Raw genomic sequence first — 16439 nt, 5'->3', positions numbered from 1 at the left:
AGGAAGTAGCCTTGTCTGGAGAGGCATCCGTGGGCAGCTTGCGTTGCCCAACTTCACTTGTCGAAGCTGTATAATATTTGCATCAAACTCAAATTAAGACGAACATAAGCTTAAAAAAGCATAAAAACAACTTGTTTCTTCGATCTCAACGGCTGTTTTGAAGTCGTCAAAGAAATAGTGTGGTTGCCATTCTTCGCTTACGTGTTTGTACAGCTCGACGGCCCGTCGTTTCCCAGCACTTTGTTTTTTTTTCCTGTCAGCAAGTAGCTTGACGTCTTCGCATTCACGCAATTCGGCCTTACGTTTCTTTTCTCAAAGTAGGCGCCTCTTTCCTCGAGCGTTCGTATGTAGCGTTGCTCTTTATGGCGACAGTTGCTTTTCCAAAGTCGCTGTAAACATATGATTTTCACGGCGGCATTACGTATTGAATGAGAAATGTGCTCCCACTGCCCAGTTACGTCATCAGGTTGAAGATTGCTATCAGGAGGCAGTTGTGATAGCCGAGTGGAGTGATTATCAGTTATCTGCAATACTTTCCAGGTGTCACTTTCTTCACTGCCACAAAATAATGGTCCAAGTCGATGTTTGGACCTCATAGAATATGCACTGGAGCTATGCCTTCCCGTGATCAGCTTGGTTTTGTGGTCTTTGATCAGCATACCGGCAAACAGCTTGCTGCATATTTTAATGCTGAAACCTGATATTACATCATGTAGGATATATTTTGCAACTGTGGGGTCAAAGACGTTTTCATTGTCCACCGAGACGTTGAAGTCGCCAAGCATGATTATGATGTCTAGTTGGGGAAAGCGGGTATCATCAGTCCACCTATCAGAAAACCATACTGGTCTAGACTAAAAGTATGTTCTGCGCAGGTAGACCATTTAAAGGACCAACATGGATATCACAAACTACTTTTTGCTCACTGGGTATTTGAAAGTCTATATATCTGTAGTATGTATATAACTGGGAACTGCTTGTTACGATTGTGTTGCAGCAGCACGTTCCTGACTCTATGCTGCTACATTGTGACGCAGCATGTTTGCAAGTAATTTTTACGACACGACAAACCAGAGCAACGCGAAGCAATAACTTGGAAAATAGTATAAAGAAAAAAATGAATACTGCTTAAATCGTAAAAGTTTGCCAGAGAGCAATGACTAAAATAGAGCGAAATCGATGCTTAGCACAAAAGAAGGATAGGGAAAGAAAAACAAGTTCAACAAAGTAAACACGTTTATGCAAGCCACCAGAAAAAGCAGGCCGCTAAGGTGACTAACAAACAAAGTCCGTAACAAACTAAACAAGCAACCGAAACAAGAAACACGCGGCTCGATCACGCCGACTGATAGACACCAGTATCCACGCATACCGAATGGAGGAGAGAAAAAGGTAAAACAAACCAAGTGTGTTGGAATACAAAGCCTGCTCAGGGTCTTAAATGCAGGCAAACAAAAGTAGGTGCGCAAGCGGGTGTCAGATAGATGTGTGTGCACCGAATTATGGACAAAGAGCGACAATGTGTGACGGCAACAGTCAAGACGGCAACCTAGTCAACGGCAACGACACCAAAAGGTATAGAGCAACAACAACAAAACAGTTAAATCAGAACAGCAATCAAGTATCACAACAAAGAAAAAAGAAATATAAAACTGATGATACGATGTTGGCAGCAACAATTCAAGCGCAATAACTGGAGGCAATTTTCAAGTGATTAGTCATCAACGCCGCGCAACTTTCTACGAGACATATAAAGGAGAATAAAAAAAAAGCAAAAAACCAGTCGCATACAGATACAGATGAACCTTGCCTTAGAGGCAACGCGAATTTATCCAAAGCAGAAAAAAATGCGCGGATGCAACGGCGGCGGCGATCCGTAAATGCCTTAAGAATACTACAGACGAAACCAAGCAAGGCAAAAGCAGAACGCGCCTAAATAAAAAGTTGTAGTTTTGGTTTAAGAAAACCAGCTTGAATAGTCTGGATAGGCAAGCGAGTGAGCCAAAGACATGTGTACATTTCTATCTACAAGTGTTCATGTAGCCATATACACACTTGAAGCTAGATTAGGCCGGACCTGAGATTTGTTCGCGGCTATAATACGGCCTCGAACGACATGTCTTAGCCTCATCAATAACTAAGCACTAAAATATCGAACTAGTAAACAAATATAGAAACGGCATGTGTAGAAAACGCATATGTATATATATATTGTTGTAGGTATAGCGAAGTGAAACTTTTAAATAAATAGAGATACAAGAACTAACGAATATGGTTCCGTGAGAGTACAAATATTGTTTAATACCATCCATAGGTGGTCTAGAAGCTTCAAATTGTTGTTGCGCAGTAGAAACTCTGGTATTATTAGCAGTTTTTACGATGATCAAACTGAAAGACTCCGTCAAGACCCAAGATCCTATATTATAAAAGACCTTAATCTGAAGTTTTTTAGAGACTACCCACGCTTGCTGCTTTTAGATCGGAAAGTTATGATACTCCTACTGACTGAAGAAATAATCTGACATGCGCAGGATATAAAAACAATATATTCTCAACCGCTTCGTCCTGCAGGCAACTGAGTGCTCTGACGACCCCCAATCATGAACCTGCCGACCATTACTTTCAGTGAAAGGTTTAAGCTTATTAGTCGAATATTATAAGAACTGCGCATGATCTTTCGCACTTGGCTGCTCCCCGCTTGGTTCAACGCCTGTGTGGTTGATCATGTGCGATTCTGGCTTCCTTTTTAAACCAACACTCATTGGATTCACACCCCGGGCAAAGCAACATTAAAATGTTAGAAATAAGGTTTTTCAATTAGGAGAAAATTTTTCTAAGCGAGGTCGCCTCTCGGCAGTGTTTGGCAAGTGCTCCGGGTGTATTTCTGCCATGAAAAGCTGTCAGTGAAAACTCATCTGCCTTGCAGATGCCGTTCGGAGTCCGCATGAAACATGTAGGTCCCGTCCGGCCAATTTTAGGGAAAATAAAGAGGAGCACGACGCAAATTGGAAGAGGAGGTCGGCCTTAGATCTCTTCGAGGTTATCGCGTCTTACATTTATTTTTTTTAGTCTCATTGGGTTATCTACCGTATATGCTTCGAAGATGTCGCGATTCTTTGCCAGAACATCCGCCTTTTCGTAACCATATGACCAGAAACCCAATAAGCTTATGCGTATTCCAATTCTTTCTAGTGCTTCGTTGCACTCTAAGCCAATTCAAGATGCTGTTTAATGCGAGATTATCGCCTTAATTACTGCTTGAATCGGCTGCAATTTACGCACTTTTTCTCCAGTATCTCTACCACATTCGCCTTTATTGGTTTGTCAGTTTGTACAACGTGCTTAATATCGCCAGTCAAGATAATAACATAATGTCTGATGTTTGGACAAATACTGAGTCTTTTTAGACCTGCTAATCATGGTGTATACCCAAATCAAGTCCTTGCTCACCTTTTTCTACCAGCTCAGCTAAGGTATCTGTATTCCTCTGCGGCCGAAATTGGGTACTTCTTTTAGGACTGGGGCTTTTATTCATTGCTTTACGGCTTTAGTTTACATTTAAGTTGTAGTACCGCAGCTTCTTCTGCTTTACAATCTATTTCATGTAGATTTCACCTTTCTTTAACCGGTCATCTTCGGCTCAGTCTCGTTTTAAATGTTTTAGTGCCAATTAGAAACGTCTACTCCATTGAAAAACGACAATAATTTTGAGCATTACATCGAATTATCTCTTAATATTATTCTTTTAGCCATACTCTTCCACATTAGTTCCTCAATACCATGTGGTTATAATGGTATCGCCTTGGAAGACTAAGATTGACGTTTACGCATGTACTCTTTTCAATTAAACCATCTGAATTCACTCTGCGTTTTATATTTGTTATTAGTTGGTTTTCAAAGCTTTACTACAAAATGCTTGATTTCTCCTCATAAATTTTCTGCATAGTTTTTCCTATCTTCAGGTAAATGTTTATTGTTACAGCTATAGCTGCAGAAATGGACATTCTGTACGTCATTTTTTTTTCAACAAACTCATTTATTGGTGTTGTGTTATAATTATTCGATTTTACACATTGATTTTAGTTCCCACGCGGTAATTTCCTTCTCTTCTTTTTGTATGGGTGTTACCAACAGCTATGTTTGCAGAAGCGCTTCTTCAAGGGCTCGATTATTCGCTTTTAGTCTAAGTTAATCGAAAAACTTGATTTGCGAAAGTAAGAGCACAAAGAGCGAACTATAATGTTTTTACTTGCCCTCTTACCGCCTTCAAACTGGGTTTTTGAAAAGAGGTAATTAATTTCACCTTCATAGACAATCCCGCTAGTTTAATTTGCAGTCGACGACGTGAATTCTTATCTTCGAAATAGTTTTATGAATAGATGGCTCGATTTAGCTTTATGAAGCTTAACTGCATAGTTAGCTTTTCTGCAACAGCATTTTTTTTTGTTTAATTTTAACGTTAACAAAGGGAAGTAAGCACAATATAACTGTGTCTTAAGCATATACAAGTTTTTTTTTGTTCAGGTTAAAAAAGATGTGCTGCGTTTGCTGATAATAAAATTTTATTTGGATTTGGCATGACTCAACCACAATTATTGTGGTGAACAGTTACCGGAAATCACTGCACAAACAGTACAAAATATAAACAAGAAATGTGCAAAAAGCCAGCTGAATGCACTAAGAGGTCGATGTAGTTTTCAATGTAAAAACAGGTACTGGTCAGTGCTTTCTTTCTGCTCATTTATATGTACATATATTGTTGTTGAAGAAAAAATGGTGACCCAAATTTGCAGAGCAAAGCGTCCAGTGGGTAACACCATAACACTGAAGTGTGACTGTTTAGTTTTTCTCGTTCACTTCACCGCTCTCCATTCCCCTATATTTATATAAATATTTTGTTTAATTTAACTTTGTTTTGTTTTGCTATTAACTTTTACCATGGAAGCTTTGCGAATATGTATGTACATCGGTTTTTTTATTTTTTAAATTTATTTTGCGGTAGCGACTTTTATGCGCTTACCTGTTTTCTTATTTTATCGAATTTTAAATTTTTTCTTTTTATTTCATTTTATTTTCAAGTCTGACACCCTTCGTTTAACGCTGAACCTTTGCGAATTGAGGTTTATGAGCTTTGGCTGTCCGCCTAGTGTTATTGCCTGTTTTCATTATGTTGTTGTATTGGTAACAGTCGTTGAAGGTTAAAGTGCGGCATATAGTTACAAGATAAAACCAATCACCGTTAAATACGACAAAAACCCGCTGGAAAATATTTAGAGTTCGCTAAAAAAAAACACAGTTTACAAAATAGATACATATGTAGGTCGTAGCTTCAAAATGAAGTTGTATTTTGCTGTGCTTAACAATTTCGTCTTCGTGTTTTTTGATAATATGGCTCTATCACTATAATTAACTTGATACCAATAAGGCTAACTCATGGAAGACTTTGAGGCTTAATATAAAAAGGTAGCATATGCGTCATTCCGACAGAAAAGACGCCACGTATAAAAAACTGGAATTAAAAGATTGTCTTTTAATACATGCAGTTGTGCAAATCCACTAGGATCCTTTTTAATAAAGTTTTATAGATTTCACAAACATAAAATTAATATTTAAAGTAGAGCAGTTATCTTAATTGATTCATTTGAAATGTGCTTCCAATGCAACTTGTCCCACCCGTCGCAAGTTTTTTCTTTGTAAAATATAAAACTCAGGTTAAAGTACAAATTGCATATTGGTTTCTCGCTAAAACATATGGAAAAGGCTGTTATGGTTTGTCTGAAATTGAAAAGTGAAACCATCCGTTACATAGGCGGATGATTTCGGAGTCCCACCCGTCGCTCTTAGAAAATTGTAATTTGTTTATGTAAACTACAGTTGAGTAAGTAAGGCTTGAGTGTTTGCGTCTTTATTTCGAAACATACTAAACCCTTAAACGTCCATATGAAGTTGTAAACTTTTTTTAAGCTAAATATCCCAATCAGAGGCCGTAATAGGTACAATTTAGCCTTGACGAAGCCAAGGAAAGCGTTTAATGCCTGTAGTACTAGAGCGCAATTTTTTATTTGAAACACAATAAAATAGCCATAATCCAACCGTATAAAAAATTCTCCATATAACACAACTGTGTCACATTTTTGGCAAATCTTGTTGTTGTTGATGTATCGATAAGGTTTTGGCGAGTGTTATAGATGTTGATGGTGCTTTTCCGGATATAGATCCGGTACGTTCCGGTAACAAACAATATAAAAATAATAGTGCTAGGTAAATCTCGGGAACGATTTAGTATGTTCTCATTTAACCTTCTAGGCTAAACCGCCCCCACCCCCTAGTTCCATGAATAACTTGGAATCGCCAGAGCCTCGCCTGCTAAATCTGTGTATGATATATTTATATTTGTAACAGTATTACAGAAACTATAAAGCTTTGGATTGTGCTTATCAATCCCTTGAATACCTTTGCCACCTCCACATTGCTTTATGAAATAATGGAAAATTGTACGGACAAAAAATGTTAATAGTCTTACAATACTGCAACAAATACTTAATAGCCATATTTTAATATTTCAAAAATCCTCATATTATGATATGATGTTTTTTATTTGAAACACAATAAACTTTCAAACAGCCAAATGGTGATTACGATTGGCCATCCGATTGATCTAAAGCAGCCTTCTAGTGCACGACAATTTATAATGCGTCCTCACTCAACAATGTCTTGATTACAGTTAACCTAAAATGAATAATTTCCAATTTAATTGTAAATAATATAACAACTTCACAAAACCTGGAATAAATATTGGGTGTTTTGAATATTGCCTTGCAACAGGATTTGTGAAGCGCATACACTCTCTTCGCTGCAGTCACCTGTACAGCATAAATATTTATGTACAATGCTATGTTGCGACACTCCGTTGCACATTTAATGCTTTTGTTGTCATATATTTAACGATTATATGTATGTTACGTCTATATGCTGGGATTGCATGTGTAGGTATGTATGATGCACATATCTACATATGTGTATAATTTGGTTGTTTTTGTAGCTGTGTTGCTTACCTTTGTAGAGTTTATTGACATTTGCAATATTTCGCTTTACATGTTTTTTCAACGTTGTTCGTCGCTATTGTTGTTATTGCTACTGCTACTGCTGCTAACCGTTACTCATACATATATATATATATATATATATATATACCTCAGCTACCACGATAGGTTGGATCTCTCTCTCTCTCTGCTCTGTTCTCCTTTATTAATGCTTCATTTAGCTTTTCGTTCGATAGAAATATAGTTTCTCTCACTTGCACTTGCGCACTTCTAAGTTGTTGCAGCTACCGCCGAACATGTCCACTTTTGTTTGTACACACGTCAATGCGTTTTTATTTTTAATTTTGTTTGAATTTTGTACCCTTTGGTGTTTTTCATTATTTCGCACTGCACTTTTAGTGTATATCTTCTTTAATTTGCAAACTATTTCAGAACTTTCATTATGTAAAAAGCTTTTCTACGATTTAAAATGCTTTAAAAATTCACCCACTTTGATTAAATTCTTATTGGAAGCGCTGTAAATTTTAAACACTCACTCTTCACCGCACACTATCACACTGGCTCGCTTCGTGACTTTTCACTTTTTTATGAAAGCCTCACTATATCTGTCTCACTTGAAGTTACGACGTACGAATGAGTATGTGTAGTAATTTGCTTGACGTACTTTACTTTTTGTTTTGCTGTCATACAAAACTCTTGGCGCTTGCCGCAGATGACACTTGATTTTTTGTTTACACTGCACTGAATGAGCACAGTAGAAAAATGGTCAAGATATAGCAACAACAAGTCCAAAGAGTTGCTATATACATGAATATGCGAAGATTTTACGTCGTCTCGTCTGTCGCCAGTGCACAGACCTTTAAAAAGAGAATGTTTGTAGACGAAAAATTAAAATAGTGGTAGAAGTTGTTTGATTTTTTCCCAAGAAAACAATACCTACACTTTATATTTGTACAAAAGAATTCATATTTTAATGTAAAACAAATAAAGCACATTTCACGGAAATAACACTTAAAAAAAACTTATAAACAAAACAAAATAATGCATGTAAATTGCTTTTTTCCTGTATTTTGAGCTTGAAATACTGGACAAACTTTGCCGATACGTCTAATTACAACAACAATTTTCCAATGTACCAGTATTTTTCTGCCATACTGACATATTATCGTTTACTTAAAACCTTTTATTTTCGTTCAAAATAATTCATAAAAAATCTGATGAAAATAGCACAGGAAAATATTTGCCAGTAGATGGTAGTAGTCATTCTTTCATAAACAAATTTATTTCTTGTATTGAATTTGTGCACAAATTTTTCAAAATAAAAACCAAATTTTCAACAACAAAACATTTTCTCAAAAAACAAAAGAAAAATCTAGTGCCACATAGGTGTTATTAATTACAAGGAACAAAACCACCTTCTACAAATTAAAATTTTTTATAAAATCTTATTAATTCAATTGGAGGCTGAAATAAAGTCCGTCCGATACAATACTCTTGTATTAATATTTGATTGGAAATGCTTGAAATTTTTAATCCATTACGCTTGGCGGTTTTTATGTCGTTCATTATAGAGAACGACCTTTCTGCGACTGCACTACTGTGAGGTAATATTGCTAAGGAGCACATTTATTCACTCAAATTTTCAAACAAATTTTCTTCTAGAAGACTCTTTTCAGATCCAAATTTTGTCCATCCTTTAAAATATCGTCGGAAAATATTTTTTCTATTTTTTCCTTATCATATAACATCAACGATCGCCATTCGTTGTTAAGAATTTCCTTGGATGTCTTGTGAAATGGAAAAGCTTTAAGTAAGGGAACAATCGTTGTCATTTGACTAGATTGAATATATTTTGCATCAAAATATTCCAAAAGGTGTAATTTTTCGTCTTCGAAATTGAATCGCTTCTTAATTTCCTTCCAAAGCAAATGTAGGTATATTTTTGGGCTTTGGTGGTAGAAGTGGCAGAAAATGAAAATGGGCTTAAAAATTGGTAGATCTACTAATAAAGTGGTAAAGTCCGTGCACTGGTTGCTATATACCTGAATATACGACGATTTCACGTCGTCTCGTCTGTCTCTCTGATTCAACTCATATTATTATGTATGTTCTTCTGCTTTCTTATGCTGCTTGCTTCGTCTTTGTTTGATTTATTCACGCTTGCACAACCAAGTACATACGGGAAGGGACGAATATAGTAGTATAAGCAAAAAAAAATTTAAATAACCTTCAACTACTTTTTTATTTTCGCCTTTCCGTCGACTGTTGGCGTACTTCTTCATTCCCTTTTTTCACTATATCCGAGCGGCGTAGATTTCACCATCACCACACTACGAGCACCATACACTAATTTCAGTGTGTTATTGTTGTTAATGTTTTTGACTGGTCTTTGTGCTCTTGTTTTTTTTTTTCTTATTGCTATGTAGGCAAATTTTGTTTATAATTCGCATTTTTATATTTCATAAACGTTTAACTTCGCAATAATTTTTTAAGATCTGTGCGTATTTGCAAAATACATGAACGCCTTTTATTATACAGTTTTCGCCAAATCTAATTTTATTAAATTACAGCTCACTCACCTGAAGTTGTTTGCGTAAATCCTTTTGCGTTCGATTTTGAAACTTTCGATTGAAATTTTTCAGTATACCAGCGCTGGAATCAATGCTATAACTACATCACTTCCTTGTTGCCCACGACTCGTCCACTGACTGCGCCAACCGCCAACTTCGCCACAATATCTTTTGTATCGAAATATTTTACTTTATTTGCCTACCTTTTCACTGAGTTTAATATGCATAAAATTTCACAAAATTCGCGCACATTTGTTTAGAATTATTCACTTGCATAATTTCTACTTAAATTTATTATGTATGTATATCATTTAATGCTGCTAATTCATACAAAAATGCATTTCATTTAATATTACTAACAGTATATTCGGTAACATAAAGAAGCATATTTCACTAATATGAGTAGTGTAATTTATTACAGCAGTTAATCCACTATCAATTCTTTAAATATATATGTAAAGAAAATATTCACTTGCAAAATACACCGTCAGCACACGAATAACCGTATAGACGTAACCAACAACTGCTCACAGCTGTCACAAAAACAACACTGAACGCACTAAACGAATATGGATTTCTATGCACAGTGTTGCATGCCGGCAGGTGAGTTTACCAAACAAGCGTGGATTGTATTTAATGGCCACAGGTGGTGGAAATACGAATATCTATTAAATTACGTCTCTGCTTCTATTTGGAATTAGGGGTACATACTTGGGCAATGGAAAATAAAAAATATAACCCTATTCATAGGAAAGTATTATTTAAAATTGAATGAATTATAAAAACTCAAATATCGAACGTTCAGCAAAGCTCTCAACTTTCTATGGCTCTGTGTCAGTGCACGGACTTTACCATTTTATTGATAGATCTACCAACTTTTTAGCCGATTTTCCTTTTCTACCACTTCTACCACCAAAGCCAAAAAATTTACCAACATTTGCATTTGTAAGGAAATTAAGAAACGATCCAATTTCGAAGAAGAAAAATTACACCTTTTGGAATATTTTGAAGCAAAAAATATGCAATTTAGTCTAATGACAACGATTGTTCCCTTACTTAAAGCTTTTCCATTTCACAAGACATCCAAGGAATGTTATATGATAAGGAAAAAATAGAAAAAATATTTTCCGACAAAATTTTAAAAGATGGATAAAATTGGGAACTGAAAAGAGTGTTCTAGAAGAAAATTTGTTTGAAAATTTGAGTGAATAAATGTGCTCCTTAGCAATATGACCTCAAAATTATGCAGCCGCAGAAAGGTCGTTCTCTATATTGAACGACATAAAAACCGCCAAGCGTAATGGATTAAAAATTTCAAGCATTTCCAATCAAATATTAATAAGTAAAAGAGTGCATTGTGAATGATGACAAAGTGTGATCTCTTATCTCTCAACTGCCTGACAGGCTGTTCAATATGGCTACTTTTCAGCGTTTTGACAGGCTGTTCAATATGGCGGCGCCTATCTTCAGCGGGTGATAGAAAGAGATACAGAATGAGACAGCGATAGTTAAATACGAATCAGGTGATCCAATCACTTTGGAATTTTGACGTCTATGCAGAAGAGATCACACTTTGTCATCATTCACAATGGAGTATTGTGTCGGACGGACTTTATTTCAGCCTCCAATTGAATTAATAAGATTTTATAAAAAAATTTAATTTGCAGAAGGTGATTTTGTTCCTTGTATTTAATAACACCCATATGGCACGGATTTTTCTTTTGTTTTTTTCTGACAATTTTTTTTTTTGTCGAAAATTTGGTTTTTATTTTGAAAAATTTGTGCACAAATTCAATACAATAAATAAATTTTATTATGAAAGAAAGTATTAGTCTTCTACTCGCAGATATTTTCCTGCGCTATTTTCATCAGTTATTAATGAATAGTTTTGAACGAAAAGTTTTAAGTAAACGATAACATGCCAGTGTGACAGAAAAATACTGGTACATTGGAATTTGTTGTTGTAATGAGACGTATCGGTAAATTTTCCTCTGTATTTCAAACTCAAAATACAGAAAAAAGCAAGTATCGTATAGGCATAAGCTATATATATACAAATTAACATTAAGTTTTTTGTTTTGTTTACTTGTTTTTTAAAGTGTTATCTCCGTGAAATGTGCTTTATTTGTTTTACAATAAAATATGAATGGTTTTGTACAAATATAAAGTGTAGCTATGGTTTTCTTAAAAAAAAAAACCAAATATACCAACTTCTACCACTATTTTAATTTTTCGTCTACCAACATGCTCTTTTTAAAAGTCCGTGCACTGCTCTGTATAGTGTGTAGCTCTGTGACGAGTTCTGCTCATAATACAGGTCTACAACAGAAACGATATAATATAGAGACATTGCATAGACGAAAAATTGTGTGAGCTTCACAAAATTCTAGTAGGTCACATTCACCACTTACCACAGCAGAATTTGTTAAACTACCACTGTCTGTATTTGTTATTTAACAATTATTTGTACACTTTTTATTCAGCTAATGTGTTCAGAATTTTAACTTTTACTCACTAAAACTCCAATCAGTGTATTTCTGTGCTTAAATTATGTTAAAAATTGTGTTAAAGTTTTTGGTGTGGTGAAAGTGACCTACTAGAATTTTGTTACGCTCCGCTGCTTTCCACTGAAGTTCGCGCATGCAATATCTTTATATTCAAAAATTTTTGCAGCACGCACATACACAGCCACGCTCACCTGATAAAATGCTTCTTCTTGGACGTTTTTTTTTTTTTTGTGGATGCTATTGGGCACTGTTGTACTTCTTAAAGCCGGAGTCATTGGTGCCGTATGTCGTATCGCTGTATCCGTATCCCTAACGTAATCAGCTGTTTATCGTTACGACGGAAACCAAAACCCAATTGGTTGGCTACAATACGGTTACAACCTTAGCGGCACCAATAATTGATTGCATTGATTCTCATAAGGTTGGTCGAAACAGCTGTTAAAAGGTTACCGATACGGTTACCGATAAAGCACCAATGTCTCCAGCTTAAAGCTTATGAGAATCAATGCAATCACTTATTGGTGCCGCTAAGGTTGTAACCGTATCGTAGCCAACCAATTGGGTTTTGGTTTCCGTCGTAACGATAAACAGCTGATTACGTTAGTGATACAACTACAGCGATACTCCCGCTTAAATCGAAGTATCTGCTGTTATCAAGCAAATATTTACCGCATCCACTTCACTTCATTGTGAATGATAACTAAGTGTGATATCTTCTGCATAGATGTCAAAATTCCAAAGTGATTGGATCACCTGATATGTATTTGACTATCGCTGTCTCTGTCTGTATCTCTTTCTGTCACCCGCTGAAGAAAGGCACCGCCATATTGAACACCCTGTCAAAACACTAAAAAGTAGCCATATTGAACATCCTGTCAGGCATTTGACAGATAAGATACCACACTTACCCTGCAAAAATTGTTGGATTACGTGTTCCATTTTCTTCATGTTGGAGTACTCTAACAATACTCCTTTGCAATGCGTTTGCGGACCACCACCAGCCGATCATTGCTCGTTTTTTAACGACAGTGATCACGACACGATGACGATCGAACAGAGTTGCCAAAAGTAAAATATTGCATGCAAATAACTGATAATAAAATTTTACTATGGCAACTCTGATAAAATGCAACAGCGCACTGGTTTTATGTATACATACTAAAGTATGTATAGAGAAATATTAGTTTCTTTATTCACGCAAATGCTAAATAACATAAGAATATTCGTAGTATAAAATATAAAATTTGTATTGCCCCTCGTCATTTACTTTCATTTTAAATTAAATTGACTTCGATAATTCTTTCCGACACAATTCTTCTTTAGTACTTTGGCATATGATCCTCTGTGGGTGCTCCATGGAGTACTACAGTGAAAGTACTTTGGAAAGTGCTCTCACGTATGTACTCTATGGAATACTCACAAACAAAGCGAGAGTGGGATCACCTACTCCTCTCCTAGGACATCGCAATGTTATACGCCAATTACACGGCTCAAGTATCCTTGTGCCAATTACCAATTTGCACGAGTATTTTTCCGGTTTGTGCACTGGTTGCGCTATTTGCGCAGAGAACTGCGCTAAAATCAAAACAATTTTGATATTTACGCATGTCTGCAAATATTGCACATGCTTTTTTCTTCGTGTGTGGTGAATCTTACACAGCTTACCTGTGGTTCCTGATAATATAACATCAGAAATTATTACTTAAAAATGTTAATACATAATAAAAAATTCAATAATACATAATAATTTTTTATGGAATTAGAACACATGTTTCATTTGTTGCGCTAGTTGAAAAATGAACATTGCGCAGTGCTGCAATGAGTTGCGTTGGTCCTGCAATTAAAATACATATATATTTTATAAATACAATGGAAAATAAACGCTTCTAGTGCGAGTTTTTCGACTTATACCGTGAATTACCAGCACTGTGGAAAGTAAATAGTGATTTTTTTTTATACAATTAGTGCCTTTTTTATACAATTAAAACACATGTTTCATTTGTTGTGTTACTTTAAATATGCATATTGCGCAGTGTTTTTGAGCCGTGTATGTCAAAAATTATCATTTACACAAATTCCGTCGTTTTATATTTGCGCATGACTTTTGTGTCATGTATGGGCCGTCTTAATTGGAGCACATTTTTTGTATGAATACAGATTAGATTTGGAGCAGTCATATACTCCCAAAGGAGTATTCCTTCCATTATTTATTGAGTACCGGCGTTTTTTGAAGGGTAGTTTCATTCACAATGCTTCACTTTTGGCAGCCATAATGGGTTGGATTTTATATAAGGTGCCACGATTTTCAAACTTTTGTTGATTTGTGGGGGTAGAGGGGGTCCTAAATATTACCAAAATGGAATCCGCAGCTCTAGGAAACTTTTAGTTTATGAAATATAAGCTTTTAAGTTTCCACATTTAGTAACATTGCAACTTAAGTCCTGCACCTAAAATTCGGGTCGCACATGTCGATAGCGGTATCAAAAGACGCGTATTTTCGTCAAGATTCAGAACCCGAAAGCAGAAACTATATTTTTTTATCTCGTTTAAAAGTTATTCGCGGAAACCCCGTCGGTACTATTGTCGCTTTTTTCGTTGTTGCGGCTCTTGAGGGCCAAAGGGAGTAAAATATTTCCACTTGCCTGTCGTAAGAGATTCGAGAGCTAAAAATTTGTTCCCCAGTCAGTCGGTTTAGTACCAGAAAGTTTTGGGAGTGTTTTTGCGGTTACAAAAACAACAGCATGTGAAGTTTATGTTCTGCAAGGAAAGTGTTTAATGTGGTTTCGGATTTATATACAGCAAAGAACCAGCACCATTGATAACACGAACCAAAGCCTTCGAGGAGTTTCTTTATAGATTTAAACAAGGGGTGCCACAGGATGGTGTCCTATTCCCACTTTTGTTTAACTTCTACATATCAAAACTACCTTCGCCAACAGAAGGAGTTACTATCGTTTCTTACGCCGATGACTGCACAATAATAGCCACAGGCCCGGGCCCACAGATCGATGAGCTTTGTAATAGTATAAACGGCTACCTCCCTGGTATCTCCAGTTTTTTCGCGTCGGCTTTATCACCGACTAATTCTCCGCGACCTTATTTACAACATGGACGTCCCAAATGTCGACCATTTTGAACATCCACGTCGATGGCACTGCGCTATCGACTGTCCTACACCCCAAAATCTTGGGTGTGACGTTTGATCCGGATCTACATTTTGGTGAGCATGCAGCCGCAATTGTACCGAAAATCCATAGCCGCAATAAAATCCTCAAATCCTTTGCTCGCAGTACTTGGGGAAAAGATAAAGGAACGCTCATTACTATTTACAAAGCTATTGGCCAGCCGATTGCATGCTACGCGTCCCCTATATGGTCGCCAAGCCTAAAATCTACTCACTGAAAGAAGCTACAGGCCTGCCAAAATACTGCTCTCATAATTGCCACGGGCTGCCTCCTTATGTCCCCAGAACACCATCTATATAATGAGGAGATAATACTCCACATCAGGGAGAGAAATGAGGTACTAACCGAACAACTGTTGAATACCCAGAAACCTGGGCATCCCATCAGGCATCTGATTGATGAGCCAAACCCGCCCAGGGGCTTAAAGAGTCATCTCCGTAAGCATTATGAGGAAATACGGCACCTGAGAACTCAGCCGTATGAAGCAAAAAAACACAAGCAGGTCCTCAGTGAACTCCACAAACAGGTGTCGGACCTTTGTGACAGGAATTGCCCGGTGAATCCAGTGCTCAAAGAACAGTACCCAAAACTTGCGGAAGAGGAACGCATATTCCCCAGGGAAACGCGAGTCACTCTAGCTCAACTTCGTTCTGCATACTGTAACAGGTTAAACCCTTACCTATCCAGAATCAACCCCGACGTACAACATGTATGCCCCACATGACACCAACCATCTCTTTAATTGTAATGTGGAACCAACGCCTCTAACACCCCTTTTATTATGGTCCACCCCTGTTCAAACAGCAAGTTTCCTTGGACTCCCGTTAGAGGATATTGATGACAATTTGTGATCAGTCGCACCTATTAGGTGGGGCGAAGCACTGCTACAACAACAACAAAAACAGGAGTTTCTTTATCACTACAACAACAAATAACAGGCGATGATCTTCCGACCGCAAGCTCGCTATCGCAGAGGGGCTACTACAACAACAGTACTTTCTAAAATTACCTGAACTAAATACTGACTGAATATAAACTATTTGGCTTTGGGTACTGCTGGGTATAGTATGGCTTAAAAGTTTCTGTTGAGTATTCAGTATTTCGCGATTAATTTCTTCTATTTATCAACAGTGT

The 16439-nt window shown here is 36.6% G+C and overlaps 1 protein-coding gene across 7 annotated transcripts in view; it reads right to left on the bottom strand.

Moving 5' to 3' along the window:
* The window catches only part of Hr39 (Nuclear hormone receptor FTZ-F1 beta), a 106556-nt gene extending 96386 nt beyond the window's left edge, over positions 1-10170 (bottom strand). For 4 of the 7 annotated variants that reach the window (XM_067764465.1, XM_067764466.1, XM_067764462.1 and 1 more), the window contains exon 1: positions 9623-10170. The gene's annotated coding sequence lies outside the window, so the exon portion shown is untranslated. The other 3 variants (XM_067764469.1, XM_067764463.1, XM_067764468.1) reach the window with 3 other exon arrangements.
* Positions 10171-16439: the final 6269 nt, after the last annotated feature.

The sequence above is a fragment of the Eurosta solidaginis genome, chromosome 2 (assembly GCF_040869045.1).
Source record: "Eurosta solidaginis isolate ZX-2024a chromosome 2, ASM4086904v1, whole genome shotgun sequence".
Lineage (NCBI taxonomy): Eukaryota > Metazoa > Arthropoda > Insecta > Diptera > Tephritidae > Eurosta > Eurosta solidaginis.
The sequence above is the reverse complement of the archived record's forward strand: the minus strand, read 5'-3'. Positions and strand labels throughout refer to the sequence as shown.